At 42.2% G+C, this 26,135-nt stretch overlaps 1 long non-coding RNA gene across 1 annotated transcript in view; it reads left to right on the top strand.

Annotated features, from left to right (window-relative positions):
• Positions 1–21,816, top strand: part of LOC149459621 (uncharacterized) — a 37,928-nt gene extending 16,112 nt beyond the window's left edge. Inside the window, exons 2-3 of the long non-coding RNA XR_016313243.1 lie at positions 19,557–19,687; positions 21,602–21,816. This is a non-coding gene — a long non-coding RNA (uncharacterized LOC149459621). The remainder of the gene's footprint in view (positions 1–19,556; positions 19,688–21,601) is intronic.
• The last annotated feature ends 4,319 nt before the right edge of the window (positions 21,817–26,135 follow it).

Genomic DNA, 26,135 nt, shown 5'->3' with positions numbered 1-26,135 from the left:
CAAAAAGAGGTACTTTGTGGGATATCTGTACTGTCCTGACATTTCTGGTCCTCAAGAAATGAGATCCTTTTCAGATATATACCATAGTTGGTGGACTCTATAAATTTCCTACAGACTAAATAATATTTTCACCATAGAAATGTAGCAGTATACATTTTGGCCTACATTTATGAAGAACAATTATTTATTTGCAAAATTTTATAACAGAATGAAGAAAAAAAGTTAGTCTTTTTTCGTTTATTTACCAAAAAATAAAAAATCTAGTGATTGGTGATTAAATACCACTAAAAGAAAGCTCTAGTTGTATGAACAAAATGATAAAAATTTAGTTTTGGTACAGTGTTGCATGACAGCGCAATTGTCATTCAAACTGTGAGAGCTCTGAAAGCTGAATATTGGCCTGGGCAGAAAGGGGGTAATAGTGCCTGCTACTGAAGTGGTTAAACTAGCCACACAGTACAGACTAAAGATTCACATTCACAGTGTACTCTACTGTAGATCCTTTGAGACATGTATTTTGGGATATTTTAACTCTACTACTACATTTTTAGATGATCATAAATCCCTGTTGGTTTTCAGGTCACTCTTTGCTGCTCATAGAATGCTTGCTGTTAAGTTGATTTCACCTCCCCCCCTATAATAGCAGGATGGCTACAGGAATTGAGCAGGTGCAAAGCATATGAAAAGTGGTCATGTTTCTTATGCAATGTAATGTGTAAATTTGACAGTATCTGGAAATGCTGGTTAGGCACTACATATTTAGATATTTTGTAATTTACATGTATCACCTGTATTTTGTTTATTTTTCATAATTGATTCGGTTGGGTAGGCTGTTAGGTACATCCTAGTACTAAGTTTTTTTGCATAGCATCTTGTTGGCTACACCAAAGTTGTATTAGATGAAATTCAGGTTTTTTTTTTCCTCTTTTGCCACCTCTAGTTTGGCTGCTATGTTATGTCTAAGGTTGTATGTATTGTGTACAAAATTCTTTAAATAAATAACATATGAGTAAATAAGAATAAATAATAAATATTAATAAATAAATAAAAAGATTCACTTTTGGCTACGTATTGTGAGGCTTTGTTTAAAAGGATGTAAATTAAATAGATTGTTGTAGACTTTTGCAATATGTGTGTGTGTGTAGAGTTGTTAGTATCTGCCATGCATAGTCATAATATCATGTTAAACATGGATTTCTTCTGGCCCTTTGACTGTAGATAAACAGCTGTTACCTAACATATAGGTTATTTTCAGGCATATTTGCAAATGGTCTTGCAATAAATATGTTCTCTGAGGATCTATGAAATAAGCCTGACATTTTTTTCCATTTTCCTTTTATTAATTTGTTGGATTGGCTCCATAAATAAACTCAGGGGATGTACATAGGGAACATGTACTGTAATGAAATCACAGGGTGAATAAAAATGTAACACATCATGTCTCATCCTTCAATACATATGTCTTGGAGGCTTTATCAGATTATTTAAATAATATGTACAATCAAATTAAACTAGGCATGTATGACACGGCAGACTCCTCAGGTTTATGTGTTGAATATGCTGCAGGTCCATAATCCAGGGTTCAGCTATGCAGATTTTTACCAGCTCTCCACTGTTCTACCTCATGTGCTTCACTGTTGGTTCATCACTGTGATGGATGGCCTGGACAATATTGATTTCCAAGAGGCTGAAGGGGGTGGGGGTGGGTTCATTACAGGAGCTAAATTTGCATACAGGAATGTTCCAAGTATAGAGGCATTTGGAAAGCTCACAAGGGAATCTGAAGAAAGGTGCGGGCAACTTGACATGGGCTTACTAGTTGGGATATACTTCGTTACATGTTTCACCACCTCCCAGGGGCGTAGATAAGGGGGGAGTCAGGGTGGTCTGAACCCCCCCAGAGGAAAATTGCCAACCTTCCCTGGCTGCAGACTTGAAATTTAGGCTGGGCAGTGAGAAGAACACAGTGGCGGGAACACAGCAGCAGTGGGAGGAAGGGGGGCAGAAAGAAAACCATTCTGTGCAGCGGTGGAGGCGGTGAGCAGCACCGGGGCTAGGGGTTTCTGGGAGGGGCGGCAGGGGGGACAGTGACAAGCAGCAATCTCCTGTATGGCTTTCAATGAAGCAGCTGAAAGCCACAGGAGGGAAAGGAGGAGAATCAGCTTCCAGCTGCTTCATTGAAAGCCATACAGAAGATCGCTGCTTGTCACCACCCCCACCGCTGCACAGAACAGTTTTCTTTCGGTCCCCCTCCCTCCGCCACTGTGTTATTCTCACTGCTCAGAAGCCCAGCCCCTCTCTCCATCCTCAGCACCAATAGGAGAAGAGGAGAGAAAGGCTGGATCTGCTCTGCCTCGCTCCTGTGCCTTGCCACACTCCACAGTCCGTGCCGCTTCAGAGGAGGTGTGGGCAGGAAACTGAACACAGCAACCGACAGTTACAGCTCTGATGCTTCTGAAGGAGTCATGGGGAGTTTGACCTAACCTTCCTTCCATCCTTCCACCCCCCCTCCCTTCCTTCCATCCTTCCACCCCCCCTCCCTTCCTTCCATCCTTCTACCCTCCCTTCTTTCCACCCTTCCACCCCCCCTCCCTTCCTTCTACCCCCTTCCTTCCACCCCCCACCCCCCTTCCATCCTTCCACCTCCCCTCCCTTTCACCCCCCCTCCCTTCCATCCCCCCTTCCTTCCATCATTCCACCGCCCCCTCCCTTCCTTCCTTCCACCCCCTCCTTTCCACCCTTCCACTCCCTTCCTTCCACCCCCCTTCCTTCCATCCTTCCACCTCCCCTCCCTTTCACCCCCCCTCCCTTCCATCCCCCCTTCCTTCCATCATTCCACCGCCCCCTCCCTTCCTTCCTTCCACCCCCTCCTTTCCACCCTTCCACTCCCTTCCTTCCACCCCCCTTCCTTCCATCCTTCCACCTCCCTCCTCCCTTCCATCTTTCTATCCCACCCCCTCCATTTCTTCCATCCTTCCACCCCCCCTCCCTTACATCCTTCCACCCCCTCCCTTATTTCTATCCTTCCACCTCCCCCTCCCTTATTTCCATCCTTCCACCTCCCCCTCCCTTCTTTCCATCTTTCCACCCTCCTTCCATTCCACCCCCTCTCCCTTCCTTCCACCCTCCCATCCTTCCATCCCCCCTCCATTCCTTCAACCCTCTCTTCCATCCCTCCACCCATTTTTTCCTTCCACCCTTTCCTTCCTTCCTTCCACCCACCCCTTCTTTCCTTCCACCCACCCCTCCCTTCCTTCCATCCTTCCTTCCTTCCTTTCACCCACCCTTCCTTCCTTCCACCCACCCCTCCTTTCCTTCCTTCCATCCACCCCTTCCTTCCTTCCAATCTAATAAATCCTTTTGTGGTACACATAAATCCCCAAAATTGTATTTACATAAATCCACACTCAATTCTATCTTAAAAAATAAAAAATAAACCCAAAAAAACAAAATTATATATATAAAAATTATATATAAAAAATTATATATGAAAACTGTGTTCGATAAACCCAAAGTGTCCAAGTTACAAAAAAAAAAAAAAATGTTTTTCTTTCAATCCAATAAAACAGAAAATTCATAGTGTATTACCCTTTTACAATATGTATATATATACTTCACTCTGTGCGCAACCAAAAACCACACTCAAAATCATTTAGTGCAAAATAAATCCAATATATATCACAATCCAAATAGGTGAATAAAATTAAATAAATTAAATAAAACCCAAAATGTGAAAAACCGTGATCACTCCAATCACAAGTGAATAGTGATACTAGGTACTAGTACCCTCTAAACTCCAGCCAAAAAATGATACTAGGTACTTTTACCCTCTTGCAGTATTTTTAAGCATGAACTGACATAGGAGATCCGTATTTCTCAATCCTTCATTTTCTTAGGTTTTCCTCCCAACTCCTCATAAAAGCATAAAAAGGCTCTTTAGGCAGAATCCATAAAAATGGACAAATTTTAATAGCAACTCACATATAAAACAGGGATATCCAGCTTCACATATTCCTCTTTCAAGTTTCAGGTTGAAAAACACATATGTTTCCAACCAACAAAATGGCCACGGCAACACTTCCGGTTGGCGTGCGTGCGTGATGACGTCACTCCCCTAACGCGTTTCGTCACTTCCGGACTTCATCTGAAGGGATACCGACGTCTCATTGGCCTCTCCTTTAATCCTAATGTCTCTCAATGAGGTGAGGCTATTTCCGCCATTTTGGATAAGGGAACATCGCAAAAAACAACATCCTATCAATCCCTAAAGCCGCAAATACCGGATACCTTCCTAATTCTCACATTCTATCATCCAAATCTTATCAAAAACATCAAGCCTATATATTAAACATATAGGAATAATATCCTATTAGACCCACATACAATATTCGTATATTTTAATCACCAACCTATATATTATACATGTAAAATCCTATCCTATTACCCATATACAACATTATTCATTATACAAATAAAATAAAATTAAAATTAATCTTTAATTAAAATATCATATCATATCATATAAAATATACCAACAAATAATCTTTATATACTTTTAATTTTATGTATTAAAATATATTAAAAATACTCCCTCTATTAATATAACCCTTAATATACCATTGCACTACTCCCTCTACTGGTTCTTTTTATCATAACACTCCCTCAAGTACTGCAATAAAGCAAATCTAATCACAAATATGCTACAAGAAACACCCATCCTTGCAGTAATTCATTACTATTCCCTCAGATACCCTAAATTACCACCGCTCATCAGAAATAATAATCTAAAATTAATAAAACATAAAATCATAAAAATCTACTAACTCAAGCTCCACATCCAAGAAAATAATAAATAAAATATCTACTCAGCCCTATATCTTATCTATCCGAAATAAAACTATTGAAGCATCCTGGTCTTCCATAACACCTCAGCAGTGCCACAGGCTGATAGCTTCCATGCCACGCTGCATTGAGGCAGTAATTGCTGCAAAAGGGGCCTAAACCAAGTACTGAGTACATATGCATGCTTATACTTTTCTGAGGTCCGATATTGTTCTATGTACAATCCTTGTTTTATTGATTGCATGTCATATTCTAATTTTCTGAGATTGTGGATTTGGGGTTTTCATGAGCTGTAAGCCATAATCATCACAATTATGACAAATCACGGCTTGAACTATCTTGCTTTGCATGTAATGAGTCTATCTCATATCTTAGTTTCACCTTTTAAGTTGCATTACTGAAATAAATGAACTTTTGCACGATATTCTAATTTTTTGAGTTTCACCTGTAGGAGCTTCTAATGGGTATATCTACTTCTCTATCTCTTCTCTCTCTTCCTGACATTTAAAGACTTTGGGGTTGATTTACTAAAGGCAAATAGACTGTACATTTGCAAAGTTGCTCCAGAACCTAGTAATTGAGGTAAAGCTTCACTTTGCAAGGAATACCCAGTCATATGCAGGGGAAAAAAAGAGCATTATTGATTGCATATTTACTAAGCTCTGCAGCAACTGCAGGGCATAGTCTATTTGCCTTTAGTAAATCATACCCCTAAACAGTGGTGTATGTAGGTTTCGTGCTGCCCTAGGCAACACAAAAATCAACTCCCCCCCCACCCCACGGAGAGACCCTGACACTGACAAACACCTCCTCCCCCATGATAAGGGGCTGACATTGACTAACAGCACCCCCCCCCCCACCCGAGAGAGCCTTCCACTACCACCGCCCCATGCACACTGGCAACCCCCCCCCACCACATACGCCCTGGCGAGAGAGAAAACACTCACCTTCACAGCTCCAGACATCCCCGGGAACAAGAGTCAGGCTCTGCATACACCATTAAGCCTCTCTCAGATCCCACCTGGTCCCCATGCTGCATGCGTCCTTTATTCCATCCCTTCTATCAGGGGGCAGCGCTGCTCGCCTGAAAAATGCTGCTTCCCCCCCCCCTGAAAAATGCCTCTGCCCTCTGAAAAATGCTACTGCCCCCTGAAAAAATGCCGCCCTAGGCAAATGCCTTGTTTGCCTTGTGGTAAATACGCCCGTGCCCCTAAATGCCTTTTTAATTGATCCTGTAATTATGGCACTATGATCTATTTAATGGTATTTTATGATTTTCATTGTTTAACCGCCTCTTGCTCACCGTAAAGGCAAATGATGGATGGGCAGGTGCTCTCTCGTTCTGGGAGGACGTCATATGATGTCCTCCCACTCTAGCCGCAACCGCTGGTGAAGTGTATTCCTTGGACACAGCTCATCATCGATCGAGGTAGAGCCATTGACTCTTTAACACATAATTGGCTGTGTCCAATGACAGCCTGTCACAAATGTAAACACAGAGTGGTAACACACTGTTACCAGCTTCCTCTCCTCACACACAGATCTTGTTACTGTTCTGTACACAGTGCACAAACACATCCACAGTGCCCACCATCAGTGTACCTGTCGCCCATCAGTGCACCTGTCACCCATCAATGCCCATCAGTGTACCTGTCGCCCATCAGTGCACCTGACACCCATCAGTGTACCTGCTGCCCATCAGTGCATCTGTCACCTATCAGTGCCCATCAGTGTTCCTGTCACCCATGAGTGCCCATCAGCAGTGCACCTGTCACCCATCAGTGCCTATCAGCCACATAGGTTTAATTTTTAGCCTTTTAAACTTGTTGCCCATTGGAAGATATTTTGCAGTGTGTTCACATACAGTCTTTTTGAAGAACTCACATTTCTGTGTTGTGTTCATTGATGCCAATATTTTCTCCCAGTCTAAGTCTTGGAGAGCAGCTCTCAGCCTTGGAAAATTAGCTCTCTTAAAATTGAGCGTTTGTATTTTATGTGCTCGGTGTTTACAGCTAACAATAAATTAAATCATGTTATGGTCACTGCTACCCAGATGTTCTTTTACATGGACATTGGTAATAAGCTCTGCATGGTTTGATATTACCAGGTCCAGCAGAGCATCATTCCTAGTTGGGACCTCTTTGAACCCATAAACCTCTCCCCCAGCACAGCAGACCCCCTTCCATTTAGGTGCAAACCATCTCTTGCATATAGGTTGCACCCCAATCAATAGTCAACCCAGTGCTCTAGAAACCCAAATCATTGCCTCTTACACCAGGGCTTCAGCCATGCATTGAGTTCTCTAATCTCCCCCCGTCTTTCCTGAGTGGCACATGGCACAGATAATATTTCAGAGAATATCACCTTGGAGGTCCTTCCCTTCAACTTGCAGCCTAGTTCTTTAAATTGATTCTTAAGGAGCCTCCACCTTCCATGTATTCTGTCATTGGTTCAAACATGGACCAAGACAGCTGGGTCGTGCCCAGCCCCTTCCAGTAATTTATTAACTCGGTCCACCACATGCCGAACCCTGGCACCAGGAAGATAGCAAACCATTCGGTTAAGGCGATCCTGGCAACAAATTATTCTATCAGTCCTTCTGATTATAGAATCCCCTACTATCACCAGCTGTCTAGGCCTTCCTGCATTACCCTCACCACCCCTCTAGATGGTCTGCCCTCCTGGCTGTTAGGGATAGCAGTGACATCCAGGACTGCCACCTCTGAGCTGGCCATCCCCACATCTGACATCTGAGTAAAGCGCTATTAGACTTGTGTGGTCTGATTTAAGGGTGAGAGGTCACCTAAGAGCACAGCTGGTGTATGCACGGCTATTTAATTCATAGCACTGGGTTCCTTTGGAGTTTTTACACATGAGGATGAAGGAGCACTAATATGGACCGCAATCTGTAAAATTGATTATCATTAATCATCATAGACTTGCATGGACTTTCTTTCCTTTTTTTATTATTATTATCCTTATTTAAATTCCCATTTATGTAAGCACTGTATATGTAAGGAATTCACTTTATTTTGATTGTCATCATTACTTTTTGTTTCATGTTGTTTTTGGGAGGTGATAATTTGTAACACAGGGACTTAGTTTGTTTGAGAGCTATAGGGACAGCGCCACACATTAAACTTTTTTTTGTTCACTGTGCTGGAAACACTTCTGTGTTGGCAGCAGTCTCCTGGACTTATCTATCTGAGTTTTCAACTGAGGCAGCAGCCCTTTTCACTTTTTATTTGTGTTATCTTGGATGTATTTTAAGATTCACTGGAGGCAACACACTAGTTTATCAGTTGTTTCATGGTAATGCTAATAGCCTGCAAGTAGAGCCATTGAATAGGCACTTTCTTTGTTATGGTGACAATGCTTTTCTTTCTGCAGTAAAATCTCTGCAGTGCTGTCACTATTGCTCATCCCTTTAGATTGGTAGCTGTATTTATCATTAAAAAGGCTGTACATTACATTTCTTTTAAGACAGTTAACATGCCAACTTGCCTTAAAATGCATGCACTCTGAAAGGAAAAAAATATAGGGTTTAAATATATGTTAAGTGTTAGGAATTAGGGACAGAAAATGGGGGGGGGGGTAAACTGACTTTTCCAGGAGAAAAATATGGGGGATGCTAGTGCAGGCCTCCCTATGAAATGGGTATATACAGTTGCAAGAAAAAGTATGAGAACCCCTTGGGATTATGTGCAGTTTTGCATGAATTGGGCATAAAATGTGCTCTGAACGTCATCTAAATCACAACAATAGATGAACACAGTCTGCTGAACATAACACTACACAAACATTAGATGTTGCCATGGTTTAATTGCACATAACATGTAAACATTCACAGTGCAGGGAGGAAAAAGTATGTGAACCTTTGGACTTAATAACTGGTTGACCCTCCTTTGGCAGCAATAACCTCAACCAAACGTTTCCTGTAGTTGCAGATCAGACCTGCACAACGTTCTGGAGTAATTTTGGACTACTCCTCTTCACAAAACTGTTTCAGTGTAGCAATATTCTTGGGATGTCTGGTGTGAATCGCTCTCTTAAGGTCATGCCACAGCATTTCAATCGGGTTGAGGTCAGGACTCTGACTGGGCCACTCCAAAAGGCGTATTCTGTGCTGTTGCAGCCATTGTTTTGTTGAATTACTTGTATGCTTTGGGTCATTGTCCTGTTGCATCACCCATCCTCTTGCAGTCATTTTTACAGGACGACAACGCCTAGGGAGAGTAGCAACAGTGCTAAACTTTCTCCATTTGTAGACAGTCTGTTTTACCGTGGACACATGAACATCAAGGCTTTTGGAGATACTTTTGTAACCCTTTCCAGCTTCATGCAAGTCAACAAATCTTGATCATAGGTCTTCTGAGAGCTCTTTTCTGTGAGGCATGGTTCACATCAGACAGTGCTTCTTGAAACCAGTAAACCCAAAACAGGTGTGTGTTTTTTAAGGGCAGGACAGCTGTCAGCAACACATCCAATATCATCACACTGATTGGAGTCAAGGTTGGCTCACTCCTGGCTCCAATTAGCTCTGGGAGAAGTCATTAAGCTAGGGCCTCACATACTTTTTCCTCCCTGCACTGTGAATGTTTACATGTTATGTGCAATTAAACCATGGCAACATCTAATGTTTGTGTAGTATTATGTTCAGCAGACTGTGTTCTACTATTGTTGTGACTTAGATGACGTTCAGAGCACATTTTATGCCCAATTCATGCAAAACTCCACATAATCCCAAGGGGTTCGCATCCTTTTTCTTGCAACTGTACCTGGCTGGTTGAATATCAGTATGGTTCAGTCTCAGACCTGGAAAAAGCATGCTGTATATGAGTTTCAGAACTACATATTTATAGACTTATTTCAAGTCAGCAACTCAGGCAGCATTACTGAACCCACAACAGTAAAATCAGTCTGTATATGCAGTAAAGCATGCTTGTTATACTTACTGTGGAACCTAAGGGGTTAATCCTCTGCTTTGTGTAAAAATGCTGTTTGATCCTGACTTTTCTGATCCTCCTCTTCCTTCAGTGTCTGCCTCTTATCTCCTAAGACATATCATGTGGAGACACTGCAAATGTTCAGCTTGCTGTGTATTGCTAGAGTGGTTTTTTTCTTGGGAGAGTGCATGTGATCAGCACAGGACCAATCAGCACTGTTCAGACAGAGGTCATGGGTTCTGCATCCTTCTAGAGGAAACTCCTCCTACAAGCTTTAACCAGTGCTCTGCTGAACACTGTTAGAAGTCACAAGACTGATATATACTGCTGAAAAGAAAAGGTATTTAGCAGTTTATTTTGACTAAAATAATTGCACTTCCATATGCTGTGTACTGTGGGAGACCAGATATAGTGAATGCAGGCTCCTGGGTTTAGTAACACTAACACTTTAAAATCAAAACATCAGAGTGGCAATCAGGGAACTAGCATTCTCAAAGGAGAGTTCAGTAATAGTAACCTCCATTAATCTCTCATGACAGTGTCCCTTTAGTTGTTGAGGTCACCTTTCCTAATGGTAATGTTATTGTTGGGTTCAGGACCTGTGGAAGAGTAATTTTCTTCTCCTTTTTTGCCTTTGCTGATGTTATCATTTTCTTTATTATAAATAAATTGGCATTAATACTTCTTATTTACTCTCAAAATAAACTTTCTATAGCATGTGAATTCCCTGCCTTTTAACTGTTAAGATGTTAAATGTGCTGAGATCAGTTATTAAAAATATATATCTTACAACTGAGCTTTACTAACCCAGCTGAGAGCTCTCTGTACCTGGCTGCCTTTCAGATTGTGTACTTGGCAGGTTTTCTGTTTTGAAAGAAAAAGTCTGACTACTCTGTATTATGATAGATTATTACTCAGAATACTGGTTTGTTCTCATCCTAGGCTACAATTCAATAGTCTGCTGCTGTATTACAGGAATATATGGAATATAAGTCTCTCTTGTTTAGCAAAGAGACAAGATGTTCATGGCCTCAACAGAATTGTTAAAGTGAATCTTTCCCTTCTTTCTCTAAAAATAATATCAGCATTCAGCTCTGCATGCTGACATGAAATCATCTTACATTGATTAGACAAACATTTTGCTTTTACTTACAATGGCTGTTTTTCCACTTCCTGGTTTCTTGTGGCACTGGTGATAATACCCTGGTCTCACAGACGAGTCTTGGGAGCTCCCTGCCATATGTTTCATGAGGCAGACCAAAAGTTCTAGTCAGAGTTCCAGGAAGTAAAGGTTGATGGATTATTTTGCCCTTATTGAAAATGCCTACTGTGCAAATAATGGGAAGGGAAAGAAAAATAAGGAATTAAAAAAAAAAAAAAAGCTTTCAATTATATATAAGTATCTCTTTGTACATTGCCATTGTGAGACATTGCTAAAGATGCCGTCATTTAAATTTTTATCATAAGAATTGCACTTTAATGTGTGTGTTGACCAAAAACATCTGTACACTTTAGTGTCTAAAGTGATCTAGTGCCCAGACTATGTACAGTAAAGTATTTACATATTTTAAGCATGTAGTAAAAGCACTTTAACACAATATCTCATTACTCTCTGTATCTGTAGGAGATGTGGAGAAAATTGTCTTTAAATTCACTACTAGGGATGAGCCAAACTGCCCTGAGTTTAGTTAAAGCAAGTTTAACCAAAATGTGAAGAGGTTTGGATGGCAAATCCAAGTCCCACTGAAATCAATGGATGCTTATTCTGTCATATAAAAAATTTCCACTTTCTGGGTAAAGGGGTGTCAAACAATAGTATAAGGGTAGGCACTGCCCACATAGCATCTACAAGTGCACACATGTTTTTAGGCCATTGCTAGCAAAGCAAAAGGTTTACAAAGGAAAACATTTTTAAATTGTTGTCAAATTGCATTCCCCCTCTTAGCTTCTATTTAAAAAACAAAATAGCACAAAGACACCTCCAAAAGTCCCCCAAAATATAATTTGCTGGCAATTTAAATTTCATAATTTTGCTGTAGCACATCCTACAGCAAGAATGCCCCCCCCCCCAAATGCAAATTAGACCCTTTGAATCTGGTATGGATTTTAAGGTTGTACTTCACACAAAGAAAGTGTGAGGCACCTCTAAAAATACAGTCCAGACCTTTTTTCTAAGCATGCAGCCTGTCTGGCCAGGAAAGGGGGATAAGTGACCCCCTGACCCATACTGCGTCACATGCCCTCAGCTTGTTGATGAGAACAAGGGCCTCTTCCCCACAGCCCTGATCAGTGGTTGTGGGGGTCTGCAGGCAGAGGACTTATCAGAATCTAGAACCACCCTTTAAAAATAAGGGGGACCCCAGATACCAGGCCCCCCTAAATGAATGAGTATGGGGTATATAGTACCCCTACTGTCAGGAAAAGCCTGCCCATAGTGCAGGCGAAGTTCCACGGCGCAGAAATATATGCATGCACAGAGTCCTTACTAGCCAAACAGATGTGCAGGCACTTGGACATAGGCGCTCACACGTGCGTGCACGCATGCGCACTTGAGCATACGGGAGCGCGCCTGTCACTAATGCTGGCGCCAAAAGGGCTATTTAAACTGGCTGCAGTAGTTGTCCCATTGCTGTATGGTCTTTTCCCTGCTTGTGTTCCCTGATTCCTGTGATTGTCTCCTGATATCGAACCAGCCTGTTCCTGATCTCAGCTTGATTGCTTCCTGCCCTGACCTTGACCTGTCTTGGATTATTCTTCTGTCTCCTCTCCTGTCTGATTGATCTAGCATTGCTGAACTGGCCTGTGACCTGACTACTCTTCCTCCTGCCGCTGTAAGCCTGATCTGCCTGACCGGTACCGAACCCGGCTCATCTGACCCTGCATCCTCAGCACGCAGCTCTAGAGTATCCATCCATCCAACATGGCTACATCAGAACCTTGCTCCCTGCCTAAGACTCATCAGGTGTTACTGGACTGATCACAGGCACTCATACCCCACCGTGCCCCTGCGACCGCTGTCTCACTATCAGCGGTCCTTGAGCCGGAGTTGTACGGGAGGCCTGCTTCTTCACGTCGGGCTCACTATCCAGGTATGTGACACCTACTCATTCAGAAAAAAATTTAACCTAGAAATAAAGACACACAAACATGTGACAAGTCTTTTATTAAAAAGAAAAAAAAATGTAATTGCCCAATTATGGTCAGTGACCATATTTGGGGAGTTATGTCACTGTTATCCCTGCTCCTTTGCTTACATGATGGGTGATTCCCAGCCATGTAAGTAATGTTCCTGTGACAGTGCTCATTGCTATGGACACAACAGGTGCTAGTACCTACTGCTAGTAAAGCCACTGACATCAGGAAGCGGTCATAAATAGAAGCAGTAAAAATACTGCTTCTATATATATGATGCTTGGCTGCTGTTGAATAAGGGGTCAAGCTGGAAAAAGTTTAAGCATTCATCCGATCACTCTAAAACCCAAGACTGAACAATTGGCTTTTCCCTTTTCTCAACATAGGCAGTGAAATCAAAAGAAAATCTGGGCACGTGGAGGCAGACTCAAACCAGAAGTGAGGTCATGAAGAAGTGTCTATCGATCGCTCTGTATTACAAGCATTTTTGAATGTAAAACTGTGAGTGCAATATATATTTTAATAAATAAGGGATTATTTTAACCACTTGCCCTCCAGAGGATTTAGCTCCCTTCTTGACCAGGCCATTTTTTGTGATACGGGCACGGCATTACTTTAAATGACAATTGCGAGGTTATGCAGTGCTGCACCGAAATGAAATGTATGTCCTTTTTTCTCACAAATAGAGCTTTCTTTCAGTGGTATGTGATTGCCTCTGCGTTTTTTATATTTTACGCTATAAAGGAAAAAAAAAAGACCGCCAATTTTGAGAGAAAAAAAAAACAATAATTTTGACTTTTTGCTATTAAACATGTCCAGTAAAAAAATTTAAAAAAATCAAATTTCATCATAAATTTACGCCAAAATGTATTCTGCTACATGTCTTTGCTAAAAAAAATCCCAGTATGTGTAAATTAATTGGTTTACGTGAAAGTCATATAGTGTCTACAAATGGCATAGGTAATGGAATTTTTTTTTCTGGTTATACTAGTAATGGTGGCGACTTATAGTGGGACTGTGGGACTGCGGTGGGCATTCTGACACTGGAGGGGAACTGACTGTCACTGACATCCCTAGTGACACTAATACAGTGATCAGTGCTAATAAAAAGTACTGACACTGTACTAATGACACTGGGCAGGAAAGGGTTAACATCTGGGGCAATCAAAGGGTTAACTGTGTGCTGTTTTACTGTGTGTGTGCTTTACACTGCTATGCAGAGCCATACAAAGCAGTGTGCAGGAGCTGACAGGGGAGAGATCTGTATTGTTTACAATACAGGTCTCTCCCCCGTCGATGATACACGGCGATCACCGAGTGCCAGCACAAAAGACATCTAATTCAAGTGATTTACTAGTACATTCCGAATTTAAAAGCCAGCCAAAAGGTAACTGGCTAACAATTATATTCGAACTGGCAGGTATGTATTCCTGTGGTCACTGCCAGATATGTCCTTTCGTAGAAAATTGTTGAATGTTCACCAATGTATATAAAACAAAAGTCTTTGAGATTAAGATATTTATAAATTGTTCAAGCAGCAAAGTTATCTATATGCTGGAATATCCATGCAATACATTTTATATAGGTAAGTTCAAACGTTCATTGAGGATCCGGATTGGTGAACATCGAAGAGATATCAAAGGTAATCACAAAGAAACTGAGAAGGAAAGGGAAAACCTGTCAGGAATGGACTTGCCAGTAATGGTGGGACTCACCTGCCTTGTGGGCTGCAGTACCAGGGCTGGCCAGCGGATGCTCTCAGCAATCAGAGACTCAACCCTGCAGTCAGCCAAAACACCTGAGGCTGATCACAGGTGTATTTAAGGGATGGCCAGACCTGCAGTCTGTGCCTTGGTGTGTGTTTTTCTATGGACCCCTGTATCTTGTTACCTGCGTTCCTGTCTGACTGATTCGTTGCCGACCCTGCCTGATCCGGACCTCTTCTGACTTCTCCTGTTTGATCCCTGGCTCGTGACCTGACTACTCTCTGCCTGCTCCTCCTGTTCCTACCTGCCCGATTGTTATTGACCCGGCCTGCCTGACGATGCTTGCATTGTATGTATTGTTATCTGTGGGTGGTTTGGTTCGTTTGCACCGTGTTATGTTTTAGTATTGCACTGCGTTTATGTATTGTTAGTATTAATAAATTATATTGTTTATAACATATCTGAAGCCTGCGTTTCCCTGCGTCAGTTCACATACCTCTGGTCATACCCTGGAGCCCTGACATTACACCAAGGCCCCAATCCTGACCAGAAGTGGCTGCACAGGGAAGCCATCTTGGCTTGTTGCTGGGAAGGATGGATCTTGATGAGGTTGTGTATTTGTCGCTGCTGGTTTTTGATGACAGAGAATATGCTTATCAGACTCTGAGGGAGTATACCCGGGATCAACTGCTAGAATGTATACGGATCACTCATGTTCTAGTAGATCAGGGCACAGAGTTCTCTGAGGTGCAACCTTTGATTCAGGTTTGTGTAGAGTTGGCTTCATCTGGTACCCCTGAAAGCAGGAATGACTTTTTGCCACCATTTAGTGCTGACCAGGTAGAGTCCCTGGTATGGTTATTAGAGGATGATGTGGATTGCTTCTTGGAGCATTATGCTGCATGTTCACCACAGGTATTAAGGGATTGTATAAACGCAGTGCAGTCTTTGACCAGACAGGCTTTGTGTAAGCTGAGCTTTGTTCAACCCATACTACAGACATGGTCAGACTTGTTGCACCCAGCCTCAGTCAGCTTACAACGTCATTCCTCCGCTCAAGGCACTCTTCCTACATCCCCAACAGCACCCCCAGCAACGGCCCAGTATACTCTGCTAACTACCACATATCAGTCCTCTGCTCCCACTCGCTGCACCTATCCTTTCTTTAACCCTGTAAAGAAGTCCTCTGTAGCAACTGCTCCCTCCTCTGTTCCATCTTCCAGCTCTTCTCTGTCCTCAGCTGCTCCATTCGTTTGCAGACCTGCGTTTACTTGCAATGCTCCAGTAGTTAAAACCAGAAAAAAGCGAAAATTCTTTCCAACCAGTACCATCCTGCCAGAATCCAAACCGGTGAGCCTGCCGTCTAAGAACCTGCCTTCCGTGGTTCAGCCTGGTGCCTCGGCACCCGCACTTCAGCCTGATGTCTCTACCCAGCCTGACGATCCAATGCCTGATGACCCGAAGCCCGCTGTTGATCCAGACAATCCGGTACCTGATGACCCAGTGCCTGCTGTCATGCCTGGTGACCCGATGCCCGCTGTCGAGCCAGACAATCCAATGCCTGATGACCCAGTGCCCGCTGTCATGCCTGGTGACCCGATGCCCGCTGTCGATCCAGACGATCCAATGCCTGATGACCCGATGCCCGCTGTCATGCCTGGTGACACGATGCCCACTGTCGAGCCAGACGATCCAGCGCCAGATGATCCGGTGCCTGCTGTCGAGCCAGACGATCTGGTACCTGATGACCCGGTGCCCACTGTCATGGTTGGTGACCTGATGCCTGCTGTCGAGCCAGACGATCCAATGCCTGATGACCCAGTGCCCGCTGTCGTGCCAATTGACTCAGAGCCCACTGTCATGCCTGGTGACTTGGTGCCCACTGCCTTGCCAGATGATGCGGTGCCCACTGTCCAGCCAAATGACTTGATGCCTGGTGACCCGATGCCCGCTGTCAAGCCAGACGATCCAATGTCTGACCCAGTGCCCGCGGTCATGCCAGTTGACTCGGAACCCACTGTCGTGCCTGGTGACTTGGTGCCCACTGCCTTGCCAGATGACGCGGTGCCCGCTAGCGAGCCAAATGACCTGATGCCTGGTGACCCGATGCCCGCCGCTCCGCCCGGGGGCCCGCCGCTCGGCCCGGCGCCCGCCGCTCCGCCCGGGGGCCGATGCCTGCCGCTCCACCTGGGGGCCCGATGTGCCGCTGCCCGGAGTCCGGCCCGATGTGCCGCTGCCCGGAGTCCGGCCCGATGTGCCGCTGCCCGGAGTCCGGCACATCGGGCCGCTGCCCAGAGTCCGGCCCGATGTGCCGCTGCCCGGAGTCCGGCCCGATGTGCCGCTGCCCGGAGTCCGGCCCGATGTGCCGCTGCCCGGAGTCCGGCCCGATGTGCCGCTGCCCGGAGTCCGGCCCCATGTGCCGCTGCCCAGAGTCCGGCCCGATGTGCCGCTGCCCGGCCCGATGTGCCAGTCTTTGATATCCCGCCAGTTACCAGACCCGGGCGGTGTAACATTTTGCCCAGCTAGGACTGTTTGGAGCGTCCTGAGGCCGCTCCTTGAGGGGGGGGGGTACTGTCAGGAATGGACTTGCCAGTAATGGTGGGACTCACCTGCCTTGTGGGCTGCAGTACCAGGGCTGGCCAGCGGGTGCTCTCAGCAATCAGAGACTCAACCCTGCAGTCAGCCAAAACACCTGAGGCTGATCAGAGGTGTATTTAAGGGATGGCCAGACCTGCAGTCTGTGCCTTGGTGTGTGTTGTTCTATGGGCCCCTGTATCTTGTTACCTGCGTTCCTGTTCCTGTCTGACTGATTCGTTGCCGACCCTGCCTGATCCGGACCTCTTCTGACTTCTCCTGTTTGATCCCTGGCTTGTGACCCCGACCATTCTCTGCCTGACCCCCTGTACCTACCTGCCCGTTAGTTGCTGTACCCGGCTCGTGACCTGACTACTCTCTGCCTGCTCCTCCTGTTCCTACCTGCCCGATTGTTATTGACCCGGCCTGCCTGACGACGCTTGCATTGTATGTATTGTTATCTGTGGGTGGTTTGGTTTGGTTCGTTTGCTCTGTGTTATGTTTTAGTATTGCACTGCGTTTATGTATTGTTAGTATTAATAAATTATATTGTTTATAACATATCTGAAGCCTGCGTTTCCCTGCGTCAGTTCACATACCTCTGGTCATACCCTGGAGCCCTGACAAAACCCATTAGCACAACATTTTAAGGAGGCGCATAAAGGACAAACAGAGGGTCTAAAAGTAAAAGGGATTTTCCTATTAAACCTGTCATCTAGAAGAGGAGATTATGATAAAGTTTTATTGCAAAAGAAAAAATACTGGATTTACGCGTTAGGGACGCTAATACCCAAGGGGTTAAATACCGAATAAAACTTCAAAGTATTCCTTGATTAAACTTTTTCTTTTTGGGTTTCCTCCCATGTTTAAGAACAGGACACTGGATGGTAGCTCCCTTTATTAAAAGCAGAAACTCACAAAAAGTTTAAAGCTATAGTAATAGCTCCTGGTCTTCTCTTGTTGATTATTTCCATCTAGAGATCTATTGATATTTTTCTACAGCCTAATTTTAAAGTTTTTCATATAATAATGATGACATCTCAACACAAGTGGGTGTAGTGACAGCATTATTACGCATGAGATAGTATTTAAGGAAGCATAGGACTGTCCCCTCCTAGTTCTGACAAAGTTCATGATGATTGGTGGACAAAATGCCTCAACATAGTGACATCATCACGTCCTGAAAATGACATATGCAAGTGTCCCAATGATGGATTTAACATGGTTGGATGGAAGCCAATATGTGCCGTACATCACATTGGAGTAACCGACATTCTCCTAAGCACTATGGAGATATACCGACAGTAGCAACATGAGGAAATAGGAACAGCCTTATTTTGGAAAGTGAAGTGCTGATACTGGGGAGATGATACATGGCAGTGTTTGGATCGGAGGTGGCAATAAGTGACTGACTCAATTATACCAATATATTCGGTTATGTTCTAATGTTCAAGCCACCACTATTCCTGTCTATCTCTAGCTGCAATAGACTTCCTCCCTATATACATGCTTGTCCTTTCCTAAACAAGCTGTTACCCTCCCTCATATTAAGTGGCCATTTATGATCATACTACTGCTGTCGCAGATTGAGTTTCCATCAATATATAACCTTTACAAATATCATACTAAATGGTCCATGGGGTTACTTAATGTTGTTTTATCTGTTTGCTGCTTGTGATTCCCAATATTTTGTGATGGAAGGTGGCTACTGTGATTGGGAGACTCCTGTTGAGTTCATATTGCTCACCCCTACACCTTTATCCCAGTACAGCTTAAGCAATCCAAAACAGGCGCTTTCATGATGGCTATATATTTTTTGTAATTGCAAGCGGATTGCAGACCAACATGTGATTTACCCTCTATTTAGTGAAATTTTATAACCTGATATATTTCCAATTTTAGCCACTATGTAGGAGGACTAATGGACTTGCTTGATGTGAAATTATTTCAGTTAAGCCTTCCACTGGTTACCCTGAGTCAATCCTTATCTACATGATATCTGCATGATGCTGTCCTATTTATCATTGTTATTGTTTGTAATTTAGAGAGCATATTTTGAGTCAGTTCTCCATTCAATGATATGCAATGGAACACACGTGGCCCCTTAGGCTATTTTGATGCACAATATTGACCATCAGCATACATCCTTAAAACAGACGATTTCTTTTATTTTATTGTATATGACTGGTGTTTGTTTGTCCCCCTTGACAGAGTAATGTTCTCATATTAATCTTTGATTAAATACTAATAAAGTTTTGTCTACTATTTTTCAATGGGCTATTCTGCTGGGGTATTTATAATTACTGACACCATACAGTCTGTTCAGTACAGTTGTTTGTTATTTTGAACCTTAAAGGCACCCCAACATCTGGCTCCAAGAGAGAGAAGAAAGGAGGGTCCCTAGTGGTTTGGAGGCGGAAGAGACAGATAAAGTTGGTGGAATATGGATGGAAAGACATATACATGTATTGAGAGAGTATCTTTAAGGTGAGAGTTCTGTGAGCACAGAGGTGGCACCTTCACTGTGCAAAGTTATTAAGGAGCACGTGTGGAAATTGTGGTGTTGGATAAGCACACACAGAATAATATGTGGACTTTATGAACTGATGTATTGGCACAAGGGATAATATTGATTCACATTACACATTGATTATATATCTATATATTTTTCTATTTATTTATCATATATATATATATATATATATATATATACACACACACAGTTGTGTTCAAAATAATAGCAGTCACTGTTTTTGGTAGAAATGATATTTCTACATGGCAAATAATTTACTAGCAGGTGTAGTAGAGTAATAGAAATCCAACAGACCCAACAGTCATGACATGCATGCTGCTGATTCTGTGTTAACTGAATCACTAAGGAAGATCAAAGAAGGTCTAAAGTTACCTGTGAGTACTGTTACAATTAGAAGACGCCTATGTGAAGCCAAGCTATCTGCAAGAAGCCCCAGGCAAAGTCCCACTGTTGAAAAAAAAGACGTGCTGAAGAGATTATAATTTGCCAAAGAGCACATTGACTGGCCTAAAGAGAAATGGAGCAACATTTTGTGGACTGATGAAAGTAAGATTGTTCTTTTTGGGTCTAGTGGCTGGAGACAGTTTGTCAGACGACCCCAAAACACTGAATTCAAGCCACAGTACACTGTGAAGACAGTGAGGCATGGTTGCACAAGCATCATGATATGGGGATGTTTCTCATACTACAGTGTTGGGTCTATTTATCGCATACCAGGGATCATGGATCAGTTTGAATACATCAGAATACTTGAAGAGGTTATGCTGAAGAGGAAATGCCCTTGAAATGGGTGTTCCAAAAAGACAACCACCCCAAACACACCAGTAAATGTGCAACATCTTGGTTCCAGACCAACAAGATTGACATTATGGAGCGGCCAGCCCAATCCCCAGATCTTAATCCAATAGAAAACTTGTGGGGTGAGATCAAAAAATGCAGTTTCTGGGGCAAAACCAAGAAATAAAGAACTGCGGAATGTAGTCCAATCATCCTGGGCTGGAATACCTGTTCACAGGTGCCAGAAGTTGTTTGACTCCATGCAACACAGATGTACAGCAGTTCTCAGAAACAGTGCTTATACAACTAAATATTAATTAGGTGATTCAAAGGAAAGCAAAATCTTCAAACAATTTTCAGTTTATATAGTGAATGTTTGAGTTTGTAAAGAAGAATACAAACACTGCTATTTTTTGGAACAGTCTAATATTCACTTTTCTTCAATTTTTTTTAGAGGAAGAACACAAATTTGATATATTTTTCTTCATGTTTTGATTTGGAGTAGAATGTGTAGTGTTCCCAATGCATTTGTGTGTAAGGAAATAAAAGCTATTAGAAGGATTTTGAGCTTTATTCACTTTTTTCAACACACTGCTATTATTTTGAACACAACTGTATATATATATTTGTATTTATTTTAATTGTTTATTTATATGGACTTGCACATATGAGTGATTCACATAAATAAGGTAACGAGGTTTTAGCAGCGCAACATCACTAGTCGTAAGAATTAAGATCTTGGCAGGCTTCCATTCCTGCTTCTAAGCTCTTAATATTCCAAGCTGTTAAATTGTTTCACATCACAAGTAGCTAGAAAGGCCAGGGATAGTTAGATTTAAAGCTATTTTGCTGTTTGCTAAGAATATGTAAATAATGTAATGCCCATAGTCTAAGCACTGGTGAACTTTAATTGCATCAAACTTTCCCCATTTGAACCAACTGAGGTGTTCTGGAGAGTTTACTAGAATTTTCTTGATTTGGGCCTCAAAATTTATGAGATAACCACATGGGTCATTTTAATTCTACTCAGGTTGTTCTAGACTTTTTTGTGTTGGGCAGATCCTGTCTCTCTGATAATCTTTTTTTTCCAGGTCCTTCCCCTGGTTGTTTCTTGGCAAGGAAAGATGTTGCTGGGAAAAAATTACAGCTCCTGTCAAAAGAGATTAGTGTTGATAGTTGTGATGTGAAAACAAGCAGCCAATCATTGTTTGTATCTTCTATCAAGCTGAACTGTTTTCCCTCCCATTCCGATTTGCTATCCTTTTTTGAAGTTATTATAGGTAGAAAAGAAATTCAATAAAGCTGCTGCACCACTTTTCTGGCCTTGATTGTTCTTTGTTGTGCATGATTAAAATAAACATTTGCAACAGTTTTAGTTCTAACAGCATCTTATGCACAAAATTCAGGTACTTCTAATTTGCTCTACTTCTACATTGCGGTGTAACCCCTGCACCAAATTGTAAAAAATACTGATAGCTTGTATCCTACAAAATGTAATTAAGACAGACTTTCGTTTGCAGTACAGAGAAAGATTTTGTGAAAGTATCTTGCATGCCTTCTAAAAGTGGCACAGCATGTGCCAAATTTAAGTACAAGTTCTAGACAGGTACATGAATTTGGTGCACTCTGTGCCACCTTTATAACACATGTGACACCTCTGAAAAATCTGTCTTCGCCAGTCTATGAATTCCAGGAAAAATATTAGTTTGGTATTTATATTGAACTGGTTTGTAAAGTGTAGGCTGGAGTCTTGGTGACTGTTAAAGTTTGGTTTATGGTTAATAATTCATTTATGCAGCTTAGTTTAAATAAAATGTTGTTTTACCCGCAATAAAGGGTCATGACCTATTTCACCCACTAATTTTGATGTCTGGTTGCATTTAACAATTTATTAATATTTTTCCTTACAGGTTGATGGGTGCCTGGTGTGGGGTTTACACTTGTAACAGTCTACACAGAAATCATCACATGCCCTACTTATAAATTATCTTTACAGTAACTGAATGTGGCTTAAATATCTGTACTCTGAGACTGAGAAACTTTCTGAAGCCCTCAAGTAAGACCTGGTAAATTTTGCTCCTAATACAAGAGCCACACCAGTACATGCATCTTGATAGTGACATGTGGCTTATATGCACACATATATGCAACTGAAGCCTCTGCTTTTATTAGGACTTTAGAAGATGTTTTTAGGGAGTATAACAAGTTTGGTATTTTAATTAAACAAAAGCTGAGCCTTTACAATCACTTTTAAAAATAAAAAAAGTCTTGCTAACTGTTAATAATGTTTTCCTATGTATAATTGGAATTAATAATTGATTTTAGGAAGAGCAAGACTGACATGGTTCCACTCTACATCAGAGGAGAATTGATAGAGTGGGTATCTGCTTTTACGTTTTTAGGTATTATGATTTCAGAAAATGTATCTTGGTCAATGAACACGACAGCTGTTACCAAGAAATGCCAGCAACATTTATATTTCCTGAGACATTTCAGAAAATATGGCCTAGAGAAAAACAACTTAGAGTCCTTCTATCTCTCCTCCATTGATAGGAGCACATATTGTATTTTAGCCTGGTATTCCAACTGCACATTGGCAGAGAAGGCTGCCCTTCAGAAAATGACAAAAGCTGCACAGAAGGTTGCGGGCTGTAGGATAGTTTCTTTAAACAAAATTTAAACGTCCTATTGTGTCAGCAGGGCAGGCAAAACAGTAAGCGCCCCTGGAAACTATCTTTTTGAACTACTACCATCTGGCAGGAGGTTCAGAAATATAAAGGTGAGGACAAACCAATTCAAGGAAAGTTTCTTTCCAAGAGCTATCAAGGCCTTAATTGGTAATTTTGAATGATATTATCTAGCTCCAAGTGACTTGGCTTGTTGTTGTGGTAGGGGTTCCTTTTTAGGTTTTTATATGGGGGACATAATGTTCACGTGTGTATGTTGAGGGTGTTATATGTTCACATATGTGTGGATTTTTTTTTATATATAATTTCATTGTAATTTGCGTTGTAATGACAATAAAGTATTTGTCTTATCTTATCTTAACAATGCAGTTCTAAAAGGTTGTCCAACCTACTAGTTCAGTCTGTCCAGATACACATTGTTGCTATCCCTGAGACGTTTGTGCATTTTTATGAAAGGAATATTGTACAGTGTATTTACTGCTCATTCCTTTTGAGTCAGTATATCTAGAACTGAATTGCCAGTACAGTTCAGCTGGCCATAGACGAGTCAGTTTTTTCCATTCAACCAGTAGGTTGAATGAAAAAAACATACCCAATTCCCCCATGCACACATTCAAATTTTTTTTCACTGTGTCATTGTATTCTGATAGCAAGGAGAATTCCCCACCATCAAAATACACGTCAGCACTGAAGGTTATAGCCTGCAGCACTGATCGAGCAGCTGAAATCAGACAGGAAGGTTGAACAGAAGTCAATCAGAAGATCAACTTCTATCCAACCACAGTGCCCATACATGGATCAAAACTTGGCCAGTGCCTCCTGAACTGGGCAAATTTCAATTCATGTATGGCCAACATAAAACAGCGGTTTACTTTTTCGGATTTCAATGCTATAATGAATCACAGGGCACAAACGGTTTCTTTTGTCTTTTTATGCCACCAATCACTACATTTTGTGGGTATTAGAACTCATTCCGACTGGCGAATTAGGGCAGATAGGACTATGTTTAGAGGCAGCTAAATGTTACTCCTGGACACAGCAGCCCTCTGTGTTACTGCCACATTCAAACTAGATGATTGGCTGTGGCCAGTTTGTATGCAGCTAAAAATGCCATCCCTAGGTGCAAACTGTCTGAGTTCACGGCCGATCAGAGTCCCTAACCACACAATTCCTCCAATTATAATTTATTTGCAAACAGTGATGGCACTGGCCATTGGTGTATATAGGATACTGGCTGTGCTGCTGCTGGCCACAACTGTCTGCACAGGCTGTGTGCAGGAAGCTAGTTTCTTTATATGTAAGAATCGGTGATTCTCACTGGCAGCTGCCCATGTGAATGAAGCCTTATCATTTGATCATGTGAACATAATAATAAAGCCTTACTCACACTGGCAATGATATGCATGCATTATTGTGCATTTACTGTATATGTGTTGATATGTGAAATGGTATAATTCACACTGTATGTTTACCTGCATTTAGTTTGTGTTTAGATTAAATAGAATTCTGTACATTCATGTGAAGATTAGATACTCTGAAGGCGTTGGAACACATGTAAATACATTCAAATGTGTGTAAGCGCATGTATATATAATACAGATAATTTCTCTGCATCTAAATAAAGTAAATGCAGGGGGCTAATGTTAATTTAAGTCCACTAAGATAGTTGGCACAGGCAGGAAGGAAATATAAATCTGGACCTGGACTTTCCCCACCTGGTGGTCTGGCATGAATTACATTTTTCTGATGAATTACATTTTTCTCATTGGCTAGTCCAACCTATCTCTGTTCTGGGATTCTGAGCTTACATTTAGCCATAATTCAAAATATTCAGAAAACCCAAACATACCCAGATATTCATACATTAGCCTACAGAATGACTGGCAAAAAGTAAAGTTGGCCATATGCTGCTCGAATATTGGTAGATAACTGCTGAATCAGCTCAAATTCAAGCTCTCTATCTGACTTCTGTCAAAGCAGCCAGGTGGGAAATTGCCAGATGAACAGTGGATATTCCTTCATTCACATGTTTTAGTACAGGCTCAGAAATGTTTGCGTGTGTGGTTACTTAAACTGGGTGTGCGTGGCAGCCAGTTCAGCAGAAACCAGCCAACCTTCAGACCATGTGTACAGCTGTCCTTCCAACAGAATCCTGAAGTCCAAGAACCCAGAAGTCTAAGAACCGACTTTTGGCGAAGGGGCATGCTGGAAAACTAGCATCCGATCAGCTCTTGCCGCCAATGACTGTGAGCGCTGATTAGGGTGTTCTGGCAGGGGAAGCTGTGGGCAGGAGGGCAGTCCCCCTGTCAGAACACAAAGGCACAGTGTGAGAGATCACTGTACTAGCATTGGTTATCTAGTACAGCAATCTCAGTTTTTTTCTTAATTCAGCCTGCTGGGTTGAACGAAAAAAAACCTCATTGTGTGTACCAGGCCTTAGTGTCGATTGAAAGTTGGAAAGATATTTTACACAGCTTTTTTAAGCAAGCCAGCAAGCCATAGATTATACAATATTCTTTCCTTCCACCACGGGTTGAAGGAAAAAAAACAAACAACGCTTGATTCCCACATCAACACAGTATTGATGGGGGATTCCCTCCCACAGCACTATTGTGCTCTGCTGATGGGAAGCCTTCCCTGTTGGCAGAACACAATGATCACTGCTTGCTGCTATGGCCACTGGCAGTGATCAAATGCAAAAAATTCAACAGATTGGTTGTACTAAAGTTGAATGATGGATTGATTACAGCACAACCATTTGGCCCATAGATAAATCGAATCTCGGCCAGTCCCTGATGAACAGGCCAAGATTCAATCCCTCTATGGTCAGCTTTAGTTCCAAGGTATAACTACTATCTAATGTTAACATATGGATGAAAAGATATAAGCCACAAGCTACCCATGGAGAGAAACATCCTTATGCCTTGTTTAAAATAAA

Source organism: Staurois parvus, unplaced genomic scaffold (assembly GCF_062004578.1).
Source record: "Staurois parvus isolate SC_StPar_1 unplaced genomic scaffold, SC_StPar_1.0 ptg000251l, whole genome shotgun sequence".
Classification (NCBI taxonomy): Eukaryota; Metazoa; Chordata; class Amphibia; order Anura; family Ranidae; genus Staurois; species Staurois parvus.
This window is presented reverse-complemented; position numbering and strand designations above follow the sequence as displayed.